The sequence below is a fragment of the Puma concolor genome, chromosome A3, assembly GCF_028749965.1.
Source record: "Puma concolor isolate L17-30 chromosome A3, mPumCon1.1.hap2, whole genome shotgun sequence".
NCBI classification, from domain to species: Eukaryota; Metazoa; Chordata; class Mammalia; order Carnivora; family Felidae; genus Puma; species Puma concolor.
Window position 1 is genome coordinate 104309148 of NC_141669.1, and position 22099 is coordinate 104331246.

At 37.3% G+C, this 22099-nt stretch overlaps 2 long non-coding RNA genes across 3 annotated transcripts in view; one reads left to right on the forward strand and one right to left on the reverse strand.

Annotated features, from left to right (window-relative positions):
* LOC147582627 (uncharacterized) overlaps positions 1 to 22099 on the reverse strand; it is an 81963-nt gene that overhangs the window by 38968 nt on the left and 20896 nt on the right. For both annotated transcript variants that reach the window (XR_015249363.1, XR_015249362.1), the window contains exon 2: positions 13893 to 14036. This is a non-coding gene — a long non-coding RNA (uncharacterized LOC147582627). The remainder of the gene's footprint in view (positions 1 to 13892; positions 14037 to 22099) is intronic.
* The window catches only part of LOC147582628 (uncharacterized), a 59144-nt gene that overhangs the window by 31052 nt on the left and 5993 nt on the right, over positions 1 to 22099 (forward strand). The gene's annotated exons all lie outside the window — the stretch shown is intronic.

Below are 22099 nucleotides of genomic sequence, written 5' to 3' on the forward strand. Positions count from 1 at the left end.
TAGTCATGTTAGGAAGTGAATGAATTGTTGTCCTGTCAACAGTTTTTTTTTCCCCCACATACCTATTATATCTAGGAATTCCTTCTGAAGTTAGAAACTTTGAAGAAAATATACACTGCTTTCATCTGTTTTCATTATCCTGAGTTCCACTGGCATATAGACTAGGGTTGCTTAGTAATGTGAACTTAGTAGTAGTTGTAGTATTTGTACAGGTTTCTGAGTATATACTGTTGTATCCTTGTCAAAGTCTGGTGAGAATTTTGGTCCACGATGCTTTCCGTGTTTTATTTAAGCTCAGGTTAAACGCATGAATGCTCTGTACAGGTTCAGTTTACTTAGTGGCACATGAATATATGGAGACACAGTGAGGACTGAGGCCTGAAACGGGACACTCTAAAATCCTTCCTTTCCCTTTCCTCTCTCACAGCCCCTTGAAACTCAGGAGCCTATTGGTGAAGAGGAGCTAGCAGATGTCCATCCCTGTATGATCTGGATGACATTCCCTTTTTAATTAACCCAGAAAAAGTGAACATAAATAAGATATTTTCACTGTAAGAAAAAAAAAGTTCAGTTCAGTAACATGCAGATGTGAGACAAAAACTCAATATTCTGTCAATCACAGCACAAACAGAAAAGCACTCATGTCTTCCTATCCTGTTCAACAGCCATAAAGAAAAAGTCTATCAGAGAAACTGATGCATGCAGTTGGATGAAATAAGTTCCATGCAGTATCCATTTCCAGCCTCCTCCAAGGCCATGCCTACACTGACAAACACCTAAACTTTGCCTTCATATGTTCAACTTAAGTGCCCACAAAACTCTTATCATATGGACCAACCAGCTTTCAGCTTCACCCTTCATTTCTATTTGCTTTTTATCCTATAGTCTTCCATTTCTTTATTTTTCTTAATTGTGGAAGGGGTGACATAGTATGAAAAATAAAGTTTATCTTTAGTTCCTTAGTGTGCTCAGAATTCTAGGGCCAAATAAAATTTTGCCTAAGACACCTATATTCATGTATGAATATGTTTTCTCAAAAGCTTGTTGATGTCTATGTACAAATGATTAATGATTCTTTAGGAAAAGTAAAATATTTCAATCTTATTGTTTCCTCTCATGGGTGAGAGACAGGAATGCACAGAAACTAAATATTTTTCTCCACCTTACTCTCCCATCTTTCCAACAGGCTAGCCAGGCATGTTCTCATGATGAAGGCAGATGTGCACCAGTGTAACCAGAAACATGTCAGTACAACTGACTTTCAAGGCTCTGCATGTATCACATCTGCTACCGTTTCAGTGGCCAAACTTAGTCACATGGCCACAGTCAAAATCAGGAGGCACATAAATAGACTCCATTACCTTATACATCAAAAGGTATGATTACAAGTAGAAGAGAATGGGAGTCATTAAGGCAGTGAATCTACATCAGTCATAGATGTATTCACAGTCACTGATGATAATACAGAGACCCAGAGATTGTGTCAGAGATGAAACTAGAACCCAGGTCTCTCGACTTATGGTTTACTCCTCTTTTTAAGACATTCACTGCCTTTATTAAAGAGCAAGGAAATGACTGACATAAGCATCCCATAATCAGCTTCAGTATTATCAAATATAACCCATACTCTCCAAAATAATGCCTAAGAATACTGAATTTATGAAATACATGTGAACCAGAGGCACCTGGGTGGCTTAGTTGGTTAAGCATCCAACTCTTGATTTTGTCTGAGGTCATGATCTCACGGTTTGTGGGATCGAGCCCCACATCGGGCTCTGTGCTGACAGTGTGGAGCCTGGCACCTGCTTCGAGTTCGGTGTCTCCCTGTCTCTCTGCCCCTCCCCCACTCATGCTGTCTGTCTGTCTCTCTCTCTGAAAAATGAATAAACATTAAAAAAATTTAATAAAATAAAATATATGTGAACCAAACATAAAACCTTCATTCCCTGGTCTGGTGTTTTAGGAGTTAAAATATTATGCTATTAGCTCAATGTAGGCAAAGCAACTATTAGAAAAAGAGAACAAACTATGAAGGCTGGAGACATACTCTATTAAGAGTTGCCAGATGTAGCAAATAAAAATACAGGATGCGGGATGCCTGGGTGGCTCAGTTGGTTGAACTTCTGACTCTTGATTTCAGATCAGGTCATGATCTGTGGTTCATGACTCCAAGCCCTGAGTTGGGCTCTGCACTGGCAGCATGGAGGCTACTTAGGATTCTCTCTTTCCCTCTCTCTCTGCCCTTTAACCACTTGTGCTTGCTCTTTTTGTCAAAATAAATAAATAAACATTTAAAAAACATTAAAAAAAATACAAGATGCTAAATTAAACCAGAATTTCATAAATAGGGGTACCTGGGTGAGTCAGTTGGTTAAACATATAACTCTTGATTTTGGCTCAGATCATGATCCCATAGTTCATGAGTTCCAACACTGTGTTGGGCTCTGTGCTGCCTACTTGGGATTCTCTCTCTCCTTCTCTCTCTGCCCTTCCCCTGCTCATGCTCAAGCTGTCAAAATAAATATTGTTTAAAAATATTTAAAAAATACAAGATGCTAGGTTAAATTAGAATTTCATAAATAGGGTCACCTTGGTGGGTCAGTTGGTTAAGTGTCTGACTCTTAATTTTCACTCAGGTCATGATCTCACAGTTATGAGATCCAGTTACAAGTTGGGCTCCACACTGTGCATGAAGCCTGCTTGGGATTTTTTCCTTCTCTCTCCCTCTGCTCCTCCCCTGCTCACTCTCTCTCAAATTAAATAAAAATTAAAAAAAAAGAATGTCATAAGTAATGATTTATGTTTTAGTATGTCTTATGCATTTTCTTTGGAATATACTGATAGTGAAAAATTTCATTATTTATCTAAAATTCAAATTTAACTAAACATCCCTTATTTTACCTGGAAATCTTAACTCTATTAGCAGATTAAAAATACATATAAATCATAACAATATATACATGCATTATATTAATAATTCATTATCAATTTTTTTCAGAGGAGAATTACCAGAAGTATTCAGAATAAAGGTACTTTTATAATGAAAATTATTGTCAAATTTGGCATATTAATAACTTCCAAAACAAGTTTTTCCACAAAATTACATAAATAAGAAAAAACAGGGGTGCCTAGGTAGTTCCATCAGTTAAGTGGCCAACTCTTGATTTCTGTGCAGGTCATGATCTCAAGGTTAGTGAGTTTGAGCACTGTGTCGGGGTTCTGTGCTGTCAGTGCAGAGCCTGCTTGGGATCTCTCTCTGCCCCTCCCCTGCTCACACTCTTTCTTTCCTTCTCTCTCTCTCTCTCTCAAAAATAAACATTAAAAAAAGGAACAGTAGGATTTCATATGCATATATGGCAGTTGATTCCATAATAGGGTTTGAATGCACAGGAACAACAATAAATGTATTAAGATTCTGGAACCTTTGCTGTGCCTTTGATGGGCCAGAAAAGTGAAAACACAGAGAAGGAGCTATCTGGATTCCACAATCACTGTGGAAGAGGTTGGCCCAGATATAATAAGGAGATATGTGTTCATTGGCCTCAGTAATTTCTTCTCAGTGCCCTTCAGTGCTCCACTGGCAAGAAGATATCACTGAGTAGATTTAATTCCTTCTCTCTAGGAACTCCAAACACAATTTTTGTGAAGAAAAGAAGCATATGAGTAGCTGAGAGAGTCCAAAATTGTAAATATATATATATGTATGTATGTATGTATGTATGTATGTATGTATGTAGGTATGTGTATATACATGTAAAAATATATACATAAAGTAAAAAATATATATGTATATATGTATATATATATAAAGTAAAAAATTTAAAAATTAAATGTAAAAGATTTTTGTCAGTGTGAATCAGTACATGAGATGAAGAGTTAATAACTATCTGGTTCTATCAATAACTGTCAATGGGAAGGAATTAAAAAACAAAAACCAACAACAACATAAAACTTCCTCTTAAATCTAGCCAAGCTATCTGTTAAAGCTGGTTCCCATTAAATGTTTGTTAATTTAATTTATAAAAGCCAAAGCCCAATGGATGCTGTCTGCTGTACACAATAGGGGCTGTATGTGTACAGGCTGGCTTGCTGCCAGTATATAGTGTCATACAGACTGGTATCTTGTATGTAAACATTGCATGAATCTTTAATAATCAAAATTTAAAAAAATCTTTATGGCTCCAATACTCTTGTAATGCAAAGTAAATACTGAACTTCCTGTGTTGACATTGTGGGCCTTCTTACTGGCACATGGTTGTGAGCAGACGTTTGTTTCACCATTTTCATAGGTCAAAGTTTTTACTTCCGTTAGGGAGAGAGAGGAAGTTCCCTCTAAAGGACAATCGTCTCTGTGTTATATGCTTTATTGTCACTGGGCTGGAATATTACATTTAATAAAGCTCCTTATATTATAGAATGCTTGTTTCTAAGTTAAATATTGAATATGTAGAACTTTTGGATACATAAATATCTTAAGGATATATAATTAAGCATTTAATTTTTCTCTGAACTTCCTACCAACCAAGCTGAAATTTTTAAAGAGAGAATATTTATTCTCTTCTCCTGGCTTCTATTCAGTCCATAATTATCTCCCACACAGCTTTTATCCCTTTCCCTACCCTACAGTCAGACAATGCGAGAAGCAGACATTGTTTTTTTCACTCTGCCAATTAGGAAGTCTTTGGTGGGCATCTTCTAAATGCTCTACACTGTGCTAGATAGAATGGAGGATAAACAGCAAGTGTAAGACATGTCCTGGTCTCTAGCAATTTACAGTCCACTAACAATATCCCCACAATGGCTTTGTGTTGGGGTTTTGTCACTTATATAAAAGCCTCCTACTGGCCATATAATGGCCAGTAATCAATGTGGATCCCCCTGGATGCCTGTGGTGCAAAACACTGAGATACAGGGTAATCTCATCCATCTTTTTAAAAGAATTATTTATTGGAGGCACCTGGGTGACTCAGTTAAGCTTCTAACTCTTGATTTCAGCTCAGGTCATGATCTCACAGCTCATGTTCAAGCCCTGCTCACTGGCAGCACAGACTTTGCTTGGGATTCTCTTGCTCCCTCTTTCCTGCTCATGCTCTCCCTCTCTCTTTCGCAAAATAAATAAATAAAGCTTAAAAAATATTTTTTTTTATTAAGTGCTCATCATGACCCACTGCAAACATATTTGTTTAATCTTGAGTGTGGCTGTGTTTGTGTGTGTGCAAGAAAGAAAAAGGGAGAAATTTAACTTATATAGCTTCAACATTAACTTTAAAAATATCAATCTGAAAGGGTCAATGCAGCACCCAATGATCCACAACTGGATGTCTACTTTACCAAAGGAAGGGGGCAGTTAAGGGTTTAAAAATCAGAATAGATGTTTGATGCAACATTGAACAAACAACAGGTTAACTGTTGTTGTTACTTGTTTTGCTCAGTTTTGTTTTCCAATGTTAACTGGTTGCCATGATATTCTGTGGATGTCATTTAATTCACAGTCCAGGACGTCACTTAGGCATGGGGAGAATGTGGTTTGTTGATGAAAAACTTATCTGTGTGCAATATTCATGTGGACTTCATTCCTATCAAAATAAGATGCTTTATTTAGCCAATGAGTTGGGATTTTTTTTTTTAAATTCCTTTGTGCTAAAGTCATCCCTATATCTCATTTCAAAACCAACCCAAATATATTAGAATCAAAGAGAAGCATTCAATCAGCACTTTGTCAAACTCTAGAATGTTGATTTGTTAAAACTAACATGTTTTTACTTTGTTTTCTTATACATACCTCTTAGTTTCATCCAGCCAAGTACTTTTCCATTTGAACAGATGGCAGAACCAAGAGGGTTTGACAAATGTGGCTATTCACACCTACAGTATGGCTTCAAGTGGGTGAAAATTGGCAGCTAAGGTCTATGAGGAACATTTGTGGATTTGGTATCTGAAGACCAAGTTGCAGTGTAGGTTCTGTTTCTTGCCTGATTGACACCGGATAGACCCTTCAATGTCTACTGGGTGTCAATCCTGTCTTTCAGATAAAGATGATACACAAGGCTTGCAGTATTATGGGGGAGGGTTGGATAAGAGATGGTATACAGAAGTGTTTTATATAGGGGAATGCTGCAGTATGGTTTCTGCAACTTCATACAAAGAGGGGAGAACCACCCGCGAAGTCTTCTGAAGATATCACTCAGAGTAAACTTTGTTCTCTCTTGAGTACCAGATCTTGGTCAGTCACTTTGCCTTGTAGTTGCCCTAATGACAGAACCATTGGGAATTTTTGCTGCTAAGCCCTCAAGAAGAGCCAGAATGTACCACAATAAACTTGAAGAGTATTTCTGATTGAAAAAAAAAATGGTAAGAAATATTGATGGTTTAGAGAATTTAAGTCAAAATAAAAACTCACAAGTAAATGTTCTATGAGCTTAAAAATACTGGGTGCCTTATTTTTTAAATAACATGTAGTAAGATAATTAACATGAAAGTTGAAATTAAATGTCCATACAAAAGGTGGAAATTTTTAGCAAATGTACTAAACAATTAGACTGATAAAAATCACTGTAAATAGAGGTGGAGCACTGAAATTAAAATCAGAAATGAAAGAGGAGAAATAATAACAAACACTGAATAAATACAATTGTAACAATATTATGAAAATTTATATGCCAACAAATTGGGCAACCTAGAAGAAATAAATTCCTAGAAACATATAACCTCCCAAAATTGAATCCCGAAGAAATAGAAAATTTGAACAGCTTGATTGCCAGCAATGAAACTGAATTAGTAATCAAAAAACTCCAAATTAAAGTCTAGGACCAAATGGCATTCCAGGCGAATTCTACCAAACATTTAAAGAAGAGTTAATACCTACTCTTCTCAAATTATTCCAAAAAAAATAGAAGACAAGTTTCCAAATTAATTCTATAAAGCCAGCATTATCCTGATACCAAAACCAGATACAGACACCACTAAAAAAGAGAACTATATGCCAATATCTCTGATGAACATAGATGCAAAAATCCTCAACAAAATACTAGCAAGACAGATTCAACAATACATTAAAAAAAGATTATTCAAGGGGCGCCTGGGTGGCTCAGCTGGTTAAACATCTTGACTCTTCGTTTCTGCTCAGGTCATGATCTCACAGTTTGTGGGTTCAGGCCCCCATAGGGCTCTGCACTGACAGCACGGAGCCTGCTTGGGATTTTCTCTCTCTCTCTTTCTCTCTCTCTCTCTCTCTTTCTCTCTGTCTCTGTCTGTCTCTCTCCCCCTCCCCTGCTCCCTATCTCTCTCACTCTCTCAAAACAAACAAACAAACAAATAAATAAATAAATAAATAAATAAATAAATAAATAAATAAATATCATTTAACACGATTGAGTGGGATTTATTCCCAGGATGCAAGGGATGGTTTAATATTTGCAAATCAATCCACATGATACATCACATCAACAGGAGAAAGAATAAAAACCATATGATCATTTCAAGAGATCCAGAAAAAGTATTTGACAAACATCCATTCATGATGAAAAACCTCTGCAAAGTAGGTCTAGAAGGAATATACCCCAATGTAACAAAGGCTTTATATGAAAAACCCACAACAAACATCATACGCAGTGGGAAAAAACTGAGAGCTTTCCCCTAAGGTCTGGAACAAGACAAGGATATCCACTCTCACCACTTATTCAACATAGTACTAGAAGTCCTCGCCACAGAAACTAAACAACATAAAGAGATAAAAGGCATCCAAACGAGTAAGGAAGAAGTAAAACTTCCACTATTTGCAGATGACATAATACTATATATAGAAAACCCAAAAGATTCCACCAAAAAAATTACAAAATACTAGAAATAATAAATGAACTCAGTATAGTCACAAGATACAAATCAAATATACAGGAATCAGTTGCATTTCTATACACTAATAATGAAGCAGCAGAGAGAGAAATTAATCCCATTTACAATTATACCAAAAATGATAAAATACCAAGGAATAAACGTAACCAAAGAGTTGAAAGACCTGTACTGTTAAAACTATAAAACATCAATGAAATAAATTGAAGATGATACAAATAAATGAAAATATATTCCATACTCATGGGTTCAGAGAAGAAATATTGTTAAAATATCTGTACTACTCAAAGCAATCTATAGACTTAATGCAATCCTTATAAAAATGCCAACAGACTTTTTTCACAGAACTAGATTAAATAATCCAAAAATTTGTATGGAACAACAAAGGATCTCCAATTGGCAAAGTAATTTTATAAAAGAACAACAAAACTGGAGGTATCATAATCCCAGATTTCAAGATATACTATAAAGCTGTGGTGATTAAAACAGTATGGTACTGGCACAAAAACAGACACATGGATCAACAGAACAGAATGAAGATCCCCAAAATAAACCCAGGATTATGTGGTCAATTAATCTATGATAAAGGAGGAAAGACTATGCAAGGGAAAAAAGGCAGTCTGTTCAACAAATGGTGCTGGGAAAACTGTAAAGTTACATGCAAAAGAATGAAACTGAATCACTTTCTTATACCATACACATAAACTCAAAATGGATTAAAGACCTAAGTGTGAGACCTAAAACCATAAAAATCCGAGAAGAGAGCACAGGCAGTAATTTCTCTGAAAGTGGCTGTAGCAACATATTTTTGTATATGTCTCCTGAAACAAGGGAAACAAAAGCAAAAATAAACTACTGGGTCTACATCAAAGTAAAAATCTTCTATGCAGCAAACGAAACAATCAACAAAAAGACAAACCTACTGAGTAAGAGAAGATATTTGCAAATGATATATGTGATAAAGGGTTAGTATCCAAATATATAAAATACTGATGTAACTTAACACCAAAAAACCTCAAATAATCCAATTTAAAAATGGGCAGAAGACATTAACAGGCCTTTCTCCACAGATGACATACAAATAGCCAACAGATACATGAAAAGATGCTAAGCATCAGTAATCCGGGAAATGCAAATCAAAACCACAATGGGATATGGCCTCACACCTGTCAGAATGGCTAAAATCAAAAACACAAGAAACAACAAATGTTGGCAAGGATGTAGGAAAAAAGGAACCCTCATGCACTGTTGGTCAGAATGCAAACTTGTGCAGCCACTGTGGAAAACAGTATGGGGGTTCCTCAAAAATTAAAAACCGAATTACCATATGAACTACTGGGTATTTACCCAAAGAATAGGAAACACTAATTTGAAAAGATATATGCACCCCTATGTTTATTACAGCATTATTTACAAGAGCCAAATTGCAGAAGCAGCCCAAGTGTCCCATCAATAGACAAATGGATAAAGAAGATGGGGTGTGTGTGTGTGTGATATTGAATATTACTCAGCTATAAAAAAGAATGAAATCTTGCCATTTGCAACAACATGGATGGAGCTATAGAGAGTATAATGCTCAGTGAAATAAGTCAGAAAAAGAGGAATACCATATGATTTCACTCATGCAGAATTTAAGAAACAAAACAAGTGAACAAAGAAAAAAAAAGAGACAAATCAAAAAACAGACTCTTAACTATAGAGAACAAACTGATGGTTACCAGAGGGGAGGTAGATGGGGGGTGAAGTAGATGAAGGGGATTAAGAGTACACTTATTATTAGGAGCACTGAGTAATGTATAGAATGCTGAATCACTACATTAAACACCCAAAACTAATATAACATTGTATGTTAATTATACTGGAATTTAAAAATAAGTCAATAAAAAATTTTAAAAACATCATAATTAATCATTTTTTTCCTGAACTTCCTACCAGTCAAGCTGAAATTTAAAAAAAAGAAATGATGTAATTCTCATTATAAAACATCGCAATATAAAATATCAGTGTAAAACAACTTTTATTTCTGGGAACAAATTATAAAGAGGATTTATTCTTCTTTAATGAGATATAATTGACATATAACATTGTATTAGTTTTAGGTGTACAACATAATGGCTTGATATGTGCATACTGCAAAATGATTACCACACCAAATTTAGTTAACATCTGTCACCTCACATAGTTCTATTTTTTTTTTTTCCTGTGATGAGAACTTCTAAGATCTCTCTTAGCAACTTAAAAATAAAGTGCTGTTAACTATAGTTAACATGCTATACATTACATCCACAGAACTTACTGATCTTATAACTGGAAATTTGTACCTTTTGACTCCTTCCTTCCTCCCTTCCCCCCACCCTTTCGTTCTTTCTAGAACCCTAATAAAGATATAATGCTACAATTCTCAAGCTTTGGAGTACATGCCCCTAGGAATGTGTTGATATGCCAAGGGTGTACCTAAAGCCACAGAGGACTAAGAGCAATTGGGGTAAATGACTTAACAATTTGGGGTGAAATTCACCTATGTTTATATTAGTATAAACATGTCTTATCAAACAGGAGCAAAATTTTCACTTGCCTTCATAATAAAAACATGTCTAGAAATGTTCTCTTCTAGATAGCCTACACCCCAAGGCTATACTCCTCTGCTAGTGGAGTCCTTTTGCAGAATTTTCTGATATTCTGACATAATGACAGTATCATAATAACAGTTTTAGAGAAAATACCAACATATATATATATATGTCCCTAAAAATCCAGGGCAGAATATTAAAACATGATTCATAAAGGTGCATATTCCCAGAACCAAAACAGGGAAGCTTGTTTTTGGCCAAGCTGCCTGTGGTCTAACTCTTAAGGAAGCAAGTTAATCTCAAAATGTGGTCCTCAGAGCACTTGCATCAGAAAACCCTGGGAATGCTTATTAAGATGAAAATTTAGGGTTGCCTGGGTGGCTCAGTCAGTTAAGTGTCCAACTCTTGATTTCATGGTCTCATGGTTGTAAGATTGAGCCCTGTGTATGTGGAACTAGTACTCCACACTGAGTATGGAGCCTACTTGGGATTCTCTCTCTCCCTCTCCTCTGCCCCTCCCCCTCTTGGGCTCGCTCTCTCTCTCTCTCAAAATAATAAACATTGTGTGTGTGTGTGTGTGTGTGTGTGTGTGTGTGTGTGTGTGTGTGTATTCATTCATGCCCCAAAGGATGATCACCTCTGGAGCAGAGGCCCAGGAATCTTCATAGGAACTTATTAGAGAATTGATACATAAACACACTAAAAGTTGAAAACAATTTAAAATGGTTGGAGGGATGGAATTAAATTTCCCTAGTCCAGCTTTTCTGTATCTTGCTTTTCTCAGCTGGCCTTTTTGCAACAGCATGGTGCAGCTAAACCCCTAACAATTTAGAGCTGAGTGAAGGGAGAACCAGAACCATATATTTTGAATACCAAGACTCTACGTGGAAAGTTTATTATTCTACTGGAGACCCTGAGAGCCAGACATACAGCCTCACTCAGCTGGAGAAGCAGTAACATTCACCTGAGAAGGATTATCAGGGTCACCAAAAAGAAGGTCAAACAAAGAGGGTCTAATACTCCCTTTTAATCTGCTCAAGTGCCTGAACAAATATTTGAATGGGGACCACACCTCAGACCATCTTTTCCTTTCACAAAAATCAAATTCCCTAGGTTGTTAAGAGATAGCATACTAAAATATGGTTCTATAGTCTATCTGACTTCCTCAGAACAGATTTTCTCAGTCTTTAATTTATTAATTGGCAGAGTTTTGAAGAGGAAGGTAAAAATGCAAATATCTTTTTCTTGAACTTACTGGACCAGAGACTCTGTGTTGGCCAGAATCTTCTAAGACCAAGTTTCTGTATCCCAAAGATACTCAAAATAGGATTCAGGAATCCACAAGGATCCACATCAGCATCCCCCAGGAGCTTGTCAGAAATGCAGAATCTCAATCCCCTATCCCAGCACTACTGAAACAGAGTCTGAAGCTTAACAAAATCCTCAGCAGATCTGTATGTACATCAGAGTCTGAGAAGCAAGGCTAGAGAACACACTTGGAGAACCAGTGCCAAAGACAATGACAGAAATGGTTGTAACCTGGAAAACTTTAAGAATCAGTCTTACAGTTCACTCACCTTGGCTTCTGAAAAACTCTGGTATTATTTCCAAAGAACATCTGCTCTGGCGCAGGGAATTTTCACTACAAAAACTACATCTGAAGGCTATATGTAAAGCAAATCCTTCTACAATTGAGAAAAGCCAAGATTTATGCTATGGATTGTATCTTTCTTGGCCTATGGACAGTTTTGATTTGCATCAAACCTGCCTCATGCAGATAAGAGATGCTGAAAGAATTAGAACTTTGTCTGCCATCTGAATATACTCCTCTGGAGAGAAATAGCCCATTTCCCAGCTGCAGCTGGGAACATATCATCCCATTTTAGCTGACAGATTATCAGAGATTTTCCAAATTACTATTCCCAAGCCACTCTGAGTCCCAAGCACATACTCTGAATCAGGTGCGTGTGAAATACAAACAGGGCTTGAATTGGAAAGAAAAAGCTGAAGCTCAAGCCTTAACAAGCAAAATGCACATGTTAATAAAACCCATGCACGGCTTCAAGTCCATGTAAGGTACGGATCAACCAGCAATAGCAAGGTTCCCATCGGAATCTTCCCAGCATACAGTCATGACTCATGCCCAGAGCCATCTTGTCCTTGTAAGAATAGCATAAATCATCATCCAATATTAAAAATGATGCCAAAAGTGCATTTTATTCAAATGCATTCCTTAAAATAATTGCTGAGAAAATAATGCAAGAGTGTTCAACTGACAACTCTTTAGCGTTCACATCTGGAGGGAAAAATATGTCATGGAGTAGTTAAGTGGATTTTAGAGATGCTGGAAATTCCTAAACCCACAAAAGTCCAAGTACATGAGTTTGTTTTATTCTTTTGAAGAGGAAACTTCTATGCCTTAGTCACACCTACAAACAGTACAAAGAGGTCTCCTACATTTTGTAATGCAAACCTTTCCTTTCCTTTTCTTCTTGTCTTTCTTCTTTCATATTTTAGCCAACAGCATCAGAAAAAAAAGTATTTGTCATGGATTCCTATAAGCTCTCTCCCTTCCCTCTCTCACACATTCTTTCCACCAACATTCACACAAGCTCAGAAGTCTTTCACAATTATAATAAACCATCTTTGACTCTTTTTCCTCCTGCTACCCCTCTCTTAGGCTATTCTAATTAAGTGTACATTTACTACTCCACTCCTCACCTTCTATACGGTATGAATACCCCCAGAAACAGCCTCTCAGACAGGGATTCAAGGGTGTGATCCTATAAAAACTGATAGGGGAGTAGAAAAGTATGAGGAAGGGCAGAAAGTTCATAGAGGGGATATTATCCAACCAGTCACCACGGGGGCAACTTAAGGTAAGTCCTGGTCTCTGAGAGATAGCATAGAGTTATCTCAATAGAAAGGCAAAGGACTAGGGTATTTAGGTATCAAACTTTTTTCTGTCATTGTTTGATGTCTGTTTCTGGGGACTTTAACTCTGTCATTTTGGCTTGCTCTGTGCTTAGGCTAAGGGTGCTCTTTAGCCAAAATGATGAATGAATGAATAAATGAATGAAAGAATGAAAGGCCTCAAGCAAAGCAACCTTTGGAATATAGAAGTGACTACCAAAGGGATATAGGCAGGCTATCAATACCCGCTATACCTCTGTTCATTTCTCCACTCAAGCCCCTGTAAGAGCTTTAACAAGGTATCAGTGTGGCTAAAGTGCTTAGACTAATTTCAGAAATTATACTACTTGTTAGTCAGTAAAGACTATCAGCCACTGCTTCCTTCTTGAAGCTCCAGGACAACACATCTTTCTGAGTGTTCTCCTTTCTCTCCTGCCACTCTTTTTAATTCTTTCTGGTCTATCTTCTTCCACCTAAACTTAAAATGTTAGGACCCTTTCCTTTCCTCTTCTCATCTTTCTCTTGCTGAGTAAGTATATCTGTCCCTATGGCTTCACTTACCATTTATATCACAACAACTTACAAACTTGTATCTCTGGTAGCTCAGACCTCCTGACCAATGATGTTGATGGCCTACATGATATCTGACATCTCAAAATTGCTTCAAATTAGGCACCAGACTTCATCTTCCATCCCTCTTTTCCCCTAGAAGGAAAAAAAATGTTCCTCATCTACTGTTTTCTATCTCTGTGAATAATACCACCTTCTACTCAGTTGGGCAAGCTGGGAAACTAGCAGTCAGCCTTGACACATGCCTATCTCCTGCCTCTGCAATCTTCATTTAATTATTGGACTTTATCCACTTGATCCGACCAGTAATTTATTCCTTAAATCCATCCACTCCTGTCCAATTCCTGGTCCATCCTTACCTCTTAATATAGCATCCAACTGGTTTCCTCAGATCTGTTCTTCACCATACAGCTTGAGGGAGCTTTTAACAATGCAACTTTGATTGTGTCACTGCCCATGGGATCTGGCTCTTGTCTGCTTCACCTGTCCCATCCAATACTACTTTTTTTTTAATTTTTTTTCCCCAACGTTTATTTATTTTTAGGACAGAGAGAGACAGAGCATGAACGGGGGAGGGGCAGAGAGAGAGGGAGACGCAGAATCGAAAACAGGCTCCAGGCTCTGAGCCATCAGCCCAGAGCCTGACGCGGGGCTCGAACTCATGGACCGCGAGATCGTGACCTGGCTGAAGTCGGACGCTTAACCGACTGCACCACCCAGGCGCCCCTCCAATACTACTTTCTACCTAGCTTTCTTTCCTGTTCCACCTATGCTTATCTCATTTCTGTTTTGATATCTTATCTCTCTTTTTGCCTCTGACACTGGAATCTTAATAACTCTTGTTCCCTTGACCTTAAAGCCACTTCTCCCAGTATGTCTTTCCATTAACTAACTTCTACTCATCCTTCAAATAGAAGCTTAAACACAACTGCCTCAAAGAATCCTCTCATGCTTTTCCTGATTCCTCCAAGAAAAGAGTTGGTTCCCTTAGTATTCCATTGTTTAGAAAATCTCACTGAAGCTCTTAATTCTTATAATCATAATTAAATATTTGTGTAATGTGTGTTGCCTGTCTCAGTGTAAGCTCCCTGAGAACAGGTAATGTGCCAATTTAATTCACAGCTAAATACCAAGCACCCACAATAATGCCTGGCATGTAAGATTATGGCCATTACTCAAATAAGTTTTTACTAAGACTATTGACAATTCCAAAAGTCTCACTAAGTTTAGCTTGGGTTACATTTTCTCTTTGGTTTTATATTCTACACCCCTGTTTCCACTTACAGGATGTTGAACATCATTGTAAAAATAATCGAAAGGTATCTATATTAGTTTGCTAGGGCTACTATAACAAAGTACACAAACTAGGTGGCTTAAACAACAGAAATGTGCTGCCTCACAGTACTGGAAGCTAGAAATCTGAAATCAGGGTGTTAATAGGGTCAGGTTCTTCTGAGGGCTGTGAGGAAAGGATCTGTTCCAAGTCTCTCTCCTTGGCTTGTAGATGACCATTTTCACATTTACACAGCATCTCACTATATGTATCTCTGTGTCCAAATTCCTCCTTTTTATAAGGACATCAGTCATAATGAATTGGGGCCCACCCCAATGACCTCATCTTAGCTAATTACATCTGCAATGATCTTATTTCCAAATAAGATCACATTCTGAGGTCCTAAGGGTTAGGACTTCAACATATGAATATGAGGAGGGGGGAAGCACACAATTTAACCCATGACAATATCCAAGGATTTTAAGCAGGGGAGATAAACATTTAGATTCACATTACTGAAAAGTCATGTTCGCTACAGACAGCATGAAGAAAAGATTGGAGGGGGCAAGACTGAGGCCTGGAAAGGCTAAGGGCCTATTATAATGCTTCCAGCAATGCCTATCAGCCTAGTTTCTTTATTAGCATTACCCAGAGTCAAAACTCTGCTCCAATGAGTGGCAGCAGTATGACTTTCACTACACTGGGGTCAGTTTTCTTATCTGTGAAATGACTATAATTTTAGCATCACATAGTTTATAAAGCTGAAGGAAAGAACCAAAATTGAATTGGCCTGTGACCTGACTTAGAAACCTGTATCTCCCCCAGTTTCCCCCAAGTTTTCAGCATAACACTCAAAAAAAAGTTCAAGTTAAGACAAAATCAGCCATTGAGATGACTTGTGATTTAATTTGCTTATATGATTATCTTTTGTGTCAAAGAAGAAACATGTAGGTATTATTCTAACATTTCAGTTTTCCATTAATATGTGGGCATATTATAGGACTATCTAATAGAAAAGTGGACCTTAGATCTTTATAAAGATAAGAAGTATTAGAATTAAATCCAAAGACTCATCACATTTAAAACATCTTCTTCTCTACCTCTGTTGCACTCTAATTCATTCCTTTCTTTCTTTTCATTTCCAATACATACCCTAATTCCCACCCATATTTTTATCACTACAAATAATGCAACTCTGGTCCTTGTCCCTAGAGAAGAATTGTCCAACTTATTTTTTCCCTCCCAGTCCTTGGCAAGTCTGCTGGGTGACCCACTCGGACACCTCAGAGGGTGGTGCCTCCCACCCCCTCAAGCCACAAGCAACAAAGCCTTAGTCATTTCATGCTCTTGGCTTTGTCATCATTTTGATTTTTTTTTACATTACTTTGTCATTAACTCATCTCACTTATGTAAAGAGAAAAGCCAGAGATAGTTAAAGATGTCTCTGGTGTTCTCAAACCAACCAACCAATCAACCAACCAACCAAACAAACAAACAGATAGCATTTCTATTGCCCAATGTCCAGAAAACAATGTCTTGCCAAGACAGAATTTTGAATCACAGGACAATGTAATTTATTCATTCCATGAAGTGCACTATGCAGCAAGCCAAATTCAGGCCATTCTTTTGAACAACATTTTAATAATTTTAAGGGTCAACTATCATTCTACCTTCCAAAAAGCAAAGGAAAATGGGACTGTCTTATGTAGGAAGGAGACATAATCTGAAGTTACTGGGATGACACACATATGCTAACATTAGGTGTTAGGATCTTTTTCATTTTCTGTAAGGCTAATTCATCACCTGTGTCTCCCTTAGAGATGTACAGTTTGTAAGATATGAATGTGTGATACAATTTTTGTGTGTAAGAGAAGGCTAATTTATGTTTTCCTTGTTTAATAGAATTTGAAGATAAGAGTGATAAATAGAAAAGCTACATTGTAGGGGAACCTGGGTGGATCAGTTGGCTGAGTGTCTGACTCTTGATTTTGGCTCAGGTAATGATCTCATGTTTTGTGGGATTGAGACCTATGTCAGGCTCAGTGCTGATAGCACAGAGCCTGCTTGAGATTCTCTCTCTCCCTCTCTCTCTGCCCCTCCCTGACCACTCTCTTTCTCTCTCAAAATAAATAAAACAACAACAAAAAAAGAAAAGCTATATCATAGCTACCTGTTTTGTTAAGAGGAAAATAAATACCATCTTACAATTCCATCAGAAAGTGGGAAAAGATTGATTCACCATTTTGAGGAACAAAAGAAATTTTCATTTGAAGGGAAAGAGAATAAGGATGTCCACCCAAACATTTCTCAATCTTAAATGTGTTTCCAGTTAATAAACAAACAAACAAACAAAACCCTAGGATCTTATGTGAGCAACGGTAACATTGTACCGATAAAAGTGCTATCAAGAGCAGTCCATGTAAAGAGCCCTGGTGGGAAAAATTAACTCCTGGGTCTGTAAAATCCCATAGAACTAGATGAAATAGCCATGGGTACAGTTTGAATTAAGGCTTTTACTGTTCTTGTCATTGTTCTTCTGATTCTTTCACATTGTGACATGGCCAAAGCTTGTGGAATAAAAACTAAACCCAGACAGTATCTTCTGTGAATCCCCACCCTTCCCATGCATGATTATTAAGTTGGAATGATTAAAAATGTCAACTAAGTACCCCAAGAAACTTTAACTAAAATATTTAAATCACAGATCTCTACAGACCCAGTGTTTGGAGAAACTAAAATTAGTTTACTTCCAGTGAACTATTCTTTATAGTAGCTATTCTCTCTCAATTCTCATTATCATTCTATTCTATACTACCCTAATTTGCAGACAATGTCTTTGGGTTTCAGAAAAGCCCAAGTTTGTATGTGATCCCATTAGCCCTCTGAGTCATTTTGTACCGAATTTACTCCTACCTGTTCCCCACTAAGGAAACCTTCAGTAGGTTGCAGTGAATGGCTTTTATACCCATCAGTGAGTCATCACACAGGCAACTGACCAAGAATTCAATCTGGGTGGATAGAGGACTCTAGCTATACAGAATAATATAGACTTCTGAAAATAACCAATTTACTTTCTTGTGTTTGGAGAAGTCCATAAACTACTGTAATAGTTTATGAGGACTTGAGCTGGACATATGCAACCAAGACATATACTAATTTTAACAATAATTTACTGAGCCTTTGAGTGGATAATGTTGTTATCCCCGCCAATGCCCTTTACCGGACTGGTACACCTGCCTTCAGCTGCTGCAGTTGTTGGTTGCTAATGGCTCACAACTGCCCCCTTTTCCAGATAATTTCTCTTGGCAAAATAGCAGCTATTTACCCAGGAGGCTACATCCTAGTCCCACCCCAGGGGCAGGCCGTGCTAGTGACTGGTTTACATGAAGAATGCAAAAGGTTAGCCAGTAATATCAAGGTAGGAACAACTACATGATGTAATTCACACTACAGAGCTCTCCACTGGATCAAGCTAAAGGCAGAGTCCAATAGAAACTATGAAACTATGTCCTGGCTTACTTAGCACTTTCTCCTACCTAACTTGTTTCCTTCACTCCCTCCCCTTTCTCTTAAGACTACTCCAGTAAGTCATGTGAGCCTGAATCCCTTTTTCAGACTTTGCTTCTAAAGAGGACCTAAGTCAAGCCACAGTTCTATATGTATTATGGATACATTGCTTTCATATATTTATTTCATTTAATTTGCAGGATGGTCCATATAATGGAGACCAGGCTTTACCCCAGGTTTTTTTTCTGGCTCCTAAAAATAGTCAATTTTTATTATGCTAAACTGCTGCCTTAGACATTTATAGTAACAACTTCATCATATATCACCAATAAAATTAATAATGTAGTTACAAACTTCAGAATTTGAATGAATGTGTCTTCTCCATGTTAACATGTCCAACAATGAACAGATGTTTCATAGTGTTTCCTTGACATAAAGTGATATTTTTCCATTAGGGTAAAAGGAGAAGGAAAAAGAACAGAGAAGGAAAAGAAATGAAAAAACGAAGAAACAACAAAGGAGGGAGGAAGGAAGGAATGAAGGAAAGGAGAAAGAGAAAAGGAGGTAAAGGCAAACAGACAAGTACAGAGAAAGAAAAGACCACAATAGATACTTGTTTTAATAGACTTTTAGCTTCTTAGGTGACCCCTGGTCTTGTTCCTTGGCTAAAAATGCAGTGCTGGTCATTTCTCCTTTCTAATTCTTTTCAGTGTGGAACAGTTGGAATCGCTTTAATCATGGGCTGAACAGTGCAGCTCTTGGCTGAGAATCACTTTTCTACTAAGAACTGTGAGGAGTTTCCAGGGAGGGCTTGTAAACTAGTTATCTCTATTGATGACCACATCTGTGTGCACATCTGTGGTACAGAAACACGCCATGTAATAAAGTGTATCTTGTGTTCTGTGACTTTCTGCCATGTGGGCTTGCCTTTCCCACCACATTCAAGACGCCCTTTTCTTATTAAAAAGAATCAGTATAGAGGAGTGATACCCCACCCACAGGGTGAGAAGGAGTCTCTTCTGTTTTTCATTTTGTGTCCAAGCAAGGCAAATATGGAATTCATTTTGAGATTTCTTAAGACTTCTAAAATGAGCTCACTCTGAAGACAATGAATATGTAGAATGCCTACTATGTGCCTGACATGGCAAGAGAACTAAGTATTTTGTATCAACTCAATGGAACTTCACAACAACCACTGCACTAGGCACCCTGGTCCCCATTTACAGGGGGAAACTGAGAGTCAAAAGGGTAAAATTATTTATCTAAGGTCAAGCATCTAGAAAATGGAGAAACTCAGCTTCAAAGTCAGGTCTGAAGGGTACCTCAGCCCAAGGTCTGCTTTATTACAGAAGTATGGGCAGTGACTTCTCAGGTACTTACCACTGTCTGAATAAGAGAACACTTTTTCACCTTGAATAAGTGTTATTTTTCTTTGAAATCCACTCTGCTCAATTCCACAAATTCTACAGACATCTACCAGCCTTCCAAAGAATATGAAGAGAATCACTATGTCATATAGAATATTCCCAAACCACAAGACTGGGTAAGGAAAGCTGGAAGAAAAGGAAACAGGGAAATGGCCTGCTAAACAAGGATTACTCAAGATGACTACAAGCAAAAGAGAAATAAATGCCTTCAGAGAAGACCTTTTTTTGAGCTCATGGGGCTGAAGAAACTAGAAATGAATGTGGTCGCTCCCAAGGAATTTGGGCCCCCAATGCTGTAATTTGGTCTTCCCAGGAATCTGATATCCATCACTGCTTTTAGTAAATATGGGGAGAAGATGACTTTAAGGAGCTTAAAAATAAACTTTATTTTTAAAGAAGAGCAGCAAGCATGTCAATCAGTCAACTAAAAAAAGTATTATGAGTTTGAAATTTAATCATCAAATAGAGGGGAGAACTAAATTATTTCCAAGTTTGCTTTCAATAATACTTTAAGATTTTAGTATGCATCAGATAGAAAAGGTACCTGATAGATGGCAATAGATTATACGAGGTTATAAACATTTGTAGAGAAGCTCAATGACCTTGTAAACCTAGAATATTGGCAAATGCTATTTATGTTATTTCTTGAACAGAAATTACTTTACATTCCTTGATATAAATTACATTTTAAGTAACATGACTTTCTCTCTTCCAATTCCAAAAATAAGGGATATGATTCATGGGCTAAAGTGCCCTAGTTAATAAGTTAATGGAAAGAAATAGTGAATAAATTTTTACAGACATATAGAGTTAGTACAGGCATTGTTGAAAGATGATAGATGGCCATTTTGGCAGATGCTCAAAAGTTTCCACTGTTTGTAATTACTGGTCAGGTAGATTGTAATTAGAAGATGTGCTCCTGGTATATTCTAGAAACAGATGAATGCTTTATTATACAACATCTGTACTCCATGCTTTCTACATAAAAATAAAGTATAATTGCAGTATCTGTTGCTTGTTTGCTTTACCATTCTGAATCTAATTTTAAGTACGCTTTGGAAAAGGATCAGGACATTTTAAATTGCTGAAACCTTCTGTCCATCAATAAGGATAATAATGTATGACAACAGTGAAACCTTTACCAGCTACTTGTGAGCTCTCTAGCTCAAATGACTAACCTATATCCATGAACAGTAGGCAGAACCACTTGGGTTTATCTAAGAGACCATCATAGAACTGGATATGGGAATCACTGGGACATTAAAAGACATACGTTAGAAAAATGGCTACAGAGTGTTCCCCTGGCTTTGTTCTAGGAACACCCTAGACACACGCCATGCATATCCCTGGGCTTCCATAGCTAGAGTTCACAGACATAACAGTGCTGTACATTTAAGCCTCACAGCCACTTTTACAGGAATGTACTGATATTTCCTTTACTTTCCAGATAGAAGATGAAGGCACAGACAGATTAAAAGACATATCCATGATAGTATAACAGGGAAGTGGCAGAACCAGGATTTGAACTAGCCAGTCTGACCCCATGGTCCATACTCTTTACCACTTCTTATCACTGCTTAGACTCTACAGACCTGGACATTTGAAAGATACTGCTCACAACTTAAATATAAAGCCAGGAATAAATTATCTCCTCACTGAATCACAGCACCTGCCAACTAGAGAAGATGGATGCAATACCACCTATAACAAGAGAGTGCCTTTAGGATTACAGGAAAACACCCAAGTTAAATTGAAGCAAAGAAATCAGTATGCAAAGGGGAATATGAGGCTATGTTTCCTTACAGCAAATTTAGAAGTGTTAGTGAGAACCACATTTCAGGCAGAAGAATAAATGCTTTGAAAAATTTTCTATCTCTTTAAAATTATATATTTGGAAGCATCTTGGTATCTCCAGCAATTCAAAGAAACATGATGGCCAATTCATTTCCAAGATGTCAGTTGGGACCAAGTCAAAATTATCAAAATGTCCT